This window comes from Canis lupus, chromosome 12 (assembly GCF_011100685.1).
Source record: "Canis lupus familiaris isolate Mischka breed German Shepherd chromosome 12, alternate assembly UU_Cfam_GSD_1.0, whole genome shotgun sequence".
In the NCBI taxonomy this organism is placed as follows: Eukaryota; Metazoa; Chordata; class Mammalia; order Carnivora; family Canidae; genus Canis; species Canis lupus.
In genome coordinates, this window is record NC_049233.1 from 69879075 (window position 1) to 69883726 (window position 4652).

Genomic DNA, 4652 nt, shown 5'->3' on the forward strand with positions numbered 1-4652 from the left:
TATATTTATAATATAATATATAATATATATAATATAATATTTATAATTTGTTATTATATTTATATCCTGAGCTTTCTATTCTGTTCCACTGAGAGGTCCATTCTTTCACCAATACACACTGTCTTGAGTACTATAGCTTCTGCATAGTAAGGTATGAAGTTGGGTGGCATCAGTCCTCCAATCTTGTTCTTCAATATTGTCATAAGGGATTTGGGGTCTTTTGCCTCCTCCATGTAAATTTTAGAATCATCTTGTTGTTACCCATAAAATTCCTGTTGAGATTTTGATGTGAATCATATTGAATATATACATGCATAAAATTGGGAAGAACTCACATCTTGACAATGTTGAATTTTTCTATCCATAAAATGGAATATTTCTTCACTTAAGTAAGTCTTTGATTTCATTCATTAGAATTTCATAGTTTTCTTCAAACATGTAATATATACTTTGTTAGATTTACACCTAAGTATTTAATTGGGCAGTCACTACTATAAAGGGTGCTGTGTTTTTAATTTCAAATTCCTCTTATTCATCGTTAGAATGTAGGAAAGCAATTGACTTCTGTATATTAATCTTGTAATCTCCAATTTGTTATAATTGTTTATTAGTTCCAGGAGTTTTATTGTCAATTCTTTTGGATTTTCTGCCCAGACGATCATGGCCTTTGCAAACAAAGACAGTTTTAGGTCTTCCTTCCCAATCTGTATACATTTTCCTTTTCTTTTTCTTGTTTAACTGCATTAGCAAGACTTCCCGTATGATGTTGAAATAGGTGCTAAGAGACACATCATTGCCTTGTGCCCAATCCTGGTGGGAAAGTTATGAATTTATCACCATTACCTATAATGTTAGCCTTAAGATATTTGAGGATAGCCTTTGTCACATTGAGAAAGCTCCACTTTATTTCTAGTTTACTGAGAGTTTTTATCATGAACGGGTATTGGATTTTCATCAAATCTTTTTCTGTATCCATTGATATGATCATGTGATTTTTCTTTTTCAGTCTGTACATGTGATGGATTATATTAACTGATTTATGACTGTTGAACCAGACTTGCATACTTGGGATAAATTCCACTTGTTATAGTGTATAATTCTTTTCATACTTTTTTTTTCAATTCTGTTTGTTAATACTTGCATCTATGTTTATGAGAGATATTGGTCAGTAGTATTCTTGTAATTCCTTTGGCTGATTTTAGTATTAGGTAATGCTGGCCTCATTGGAAGAGTTAAGAAGTATTCCTTCTTCTTCTATCCTTTACAGAAGATTCGAAGAATTAGTATAATTTCTTCCTAAAATGCTTGGTAGAATTTACCAGTGTGCCCATCTGAGTCTGGTACTTTCGGTAACTAACTAATTAATTAATTAATTTATTTATTTAATTTTTTAAATTTGCATTTATTCTATGCAGAATTTACTTCAGGGCCATAAGTTTTTGTTTCTTCAGTTTCTTCTGGGATACCTTTTTCTTCTGTGCAACCTCCTCTTCTGGTTTAGGAACAATCTGCTCTTTTTCAGTAAGAATCATCTCGATGTGGCAGGGAGAGCTCATGTATGGATTAATCTGGCCATGGGCCCTGTAAGTTCTCTGTTGCATCTTAGGGGTTTTATTCATCTAGATGTGCTCAATGACTAGAGAATCTACATCTAAACCCTTAAGTTCAGCATTACTCTCCACATTTTTAAGCATGTGCAGTAAAAATTCAGCACTCTGCTTGGGCCACCAACCCTGTGCCCAGTCCCACTGTTTGGCCTGCGCACACCTAGCAACTCCACCATTGTAGCGATGGAATGGCACACATTGCTTCTGCAAAGTGACATCTTCCAGATACTTGGTGGCTTTTCGGATATGCATACCCTTGATGGCCTGGGCAGTTTCATGTGTGTTCTTAAAGTGAACACGAATATTTGAACCTCTTGACTTGCATGATTTTGTAGGGTTTTCTGGGTCCAGCAAGTAGCAAACCATTTTCAGAGGTCACCTCAGGCTGCTTGTGGGAAGAGAGAATTCGTAACTTTAAAATAAAAATAATTTAGGGCATAAAAAAAAATTGAAGCCTAGAGAATGTGTATTAGGAAGTTTGCTTCTCTTCCTGCTAATTGATTGATTTTTTTTTAAAGATTTTATTGATTCATGAGAGACACAGAGAGAGAGAGAGGCAGAGACACAGGCAGAGGGAGAAGCAGGCTCCCTGCAGGGAGCCCGACGTGGAACTCAATCCCAGGACCCCAGAATCATGCCCTGGGCCAAAGGCAGGCCCTAAACCGCTGAGCCACCCAGGGATTCCCTAATTGATTGATTCTTATCAATTAATTCCTGTTAAATTATATACAAAATCTAGAGCTGCACTACCCAATAAAGCAGCCATTAGTCACTTGTGGCTATTTAAATTTAACTTAATTAAACTCAATAAAATTAATATCCAGTTACTTTGTCACACTAGCTGCCTTTCAAATGCTCAATAGTCAAATGTTGCATTGGCTACTATATTGGGTAGCACAAATGTAAATGTCCATCATCACAGAAAATTCTACTGGAAAGCCCTTCTCTGGTGACTGAGATGATGCTGAAAAAGAGGAAAGAAGATTAGAGATTTAACAACAGAGTAAGGCTTTTGTATGTGTCTCTGAAAAGTGCTTGAGTCCTGTCAACCCACCTACCATGAGAGTAGACAGTTAGCTGAAAACTAAAGTGTCCTATAATTCTCACAGAGAGTGTCTAAGAAACAGCAAAATTCCAGAATCTTCCAGCTTCTGCATAGCACAGGAGCACTAGAATATCAATGACTGAGGGTGTTGTCTTGGCAGATGGGCCTGAAATGATGTCATAGAGCTCCCATGTATATTGATACAGCCCAGACATTAGTCAAAAGTTATTTCTTCTAGACCCAAAAGTAGAACAGGTATAAGTAAGAGTTCTCTGCCACTCCAAGAGGACATCAAAATAATTGAGAGACGGTGGACCCTGAGAGGCTTTGTGGTTGGGGAAATGGATGTACCTGTACAGACTAATTACTGATGATTGCTCAGTCTCATAGAATTCAGCAAATGCCTGCACAGACAAAAGATAATGGCAAAATCCAGGTGCCACCTCTGAACCCAGTGTTAGGATATCTGTAATTTTCATTACAATAGTTAAGCATGGACATTTTGATATTTTAGGTGCAGCCAGCATTCCAATTAAGAATCTTCATCCCAGGAGTAGTCAGCTAGCATTATACCAAAAAAAAAAAAAAAAAAAAGCCACTATCTATTGAGGTGATTATTATAAACACTCCAATCATTGTTATCTATGATCACACTAGATATTGAGCTAATGGTAGACTCAAAAATGGGTTTTCATTGGTGAAATTAGCATGAGGAATGTTAGAAACATACTTTTTTTGGTGACAGTAAATCTATTACAGAATGTAAATTGAATAAAATATTTTAGATATACTCTCATCGTTGCTTGCTTGGAGTCATTTTGGTAAGAGTCTGATTTAAATGCCATGCAAGACACCTGAACAAATTTTGTCCCAGCCTCTGTAGGTTAGATTAATCAAAGTTACTGATGAAGTGGAGAACTCATGGGAAAATTCACCAGAAACCAAGATAGTGTAGAAAAGAGGAGTGAATATTATTTGGAGATAATTTTCCAAGGGCCTTTCAGGTCTCTGCATGTCTTTGAAGAGAGGTACTCACTGTCCTTGTTCTGCACTACCTTTTCAAGGTTAATTGCATCAGGAACAGCCTAGGATGATAAAGAGGGGTTTCTCCCTTAGACTGTTGGCAGTGGGTTCTTTTGTTTTTGTTGTTGTTGTTTTATTTTGTTTTTAAAGCAGGAGTCAGCTAACAATGGCCAGTGGCCCTAATTCAGCTTATTTTTTGCAGGTTCTGTGAGTTAAAAGTAGTCTTTAAATTGTTAGAGTCATAAAACAAGCAAACGAACAAAAGCCAAAGAAGCTATTTGGCCAACAAAGCCTATAATACTCACTCTCTGGCCCTTTATAAAAAACACTTGCCAAACCTCTATCTACAGCTTTGAAAGAAAAAGATCGTATCTTTCTTTCTCCAGCACATAAAGTAGTCAGGCTTTCCTATTCAATTAAGAGATTCAGATTTCTCTAAACTCAGGTTTACTCTCCTATAATGTACCTGATTATATAATCTGGCCCTCTCCACACAGGCCTGTGAGAACTGGGGCTCAGAGAATCGGTGTCAAGGTTCTCACCATTGCTATTGTCCGTAATAGCTGTCCTTTGTCTCTACTCGGAGAATCTCATGTCTTCTGTCAGGATTCACAAAACTGTGGTAGACTAACACGTGAGATGGCAAGTTGGATAAGTCTCAGATCCTTCACAAATGTTGACACTTGCTGACAATAGAAAAGGTCCTGGAATCATGCCACTGGAAGATTATCACATCTGCTTTAGGGCACCTTTCATATGAGTGGTAAGAACACACTGAAAAATGGAAAACAGAGAACTAGGACCCATTGAAGCTTGCAAAAACAGCTTTACAAACTGTGTATACCTGCTAACTCATAGAGGTTTAATAGCCAGTGCTCACACGTGCTCACTCATGCTCTGTGTGTGTGTGTGTGTGTGTGTGTGTACAGTGGAATTTGATCTGAGACTTACTTTCTTTTCAAACCCTGGAATTAAAT

General features: G+C 37.1%; 1 pseudogene; it reads right to left on the minus strand.

Moving 5' to 3' along the window:
• Positions 1 to 1418: 1418 nt before the first annotated feature.
• LOC106559587 lies at positions 1419 to 1973 on the minus strand (annotated as a pseudogene).
• Positions 1974 to 4652: the final 2679 nt, after the last annotated feature.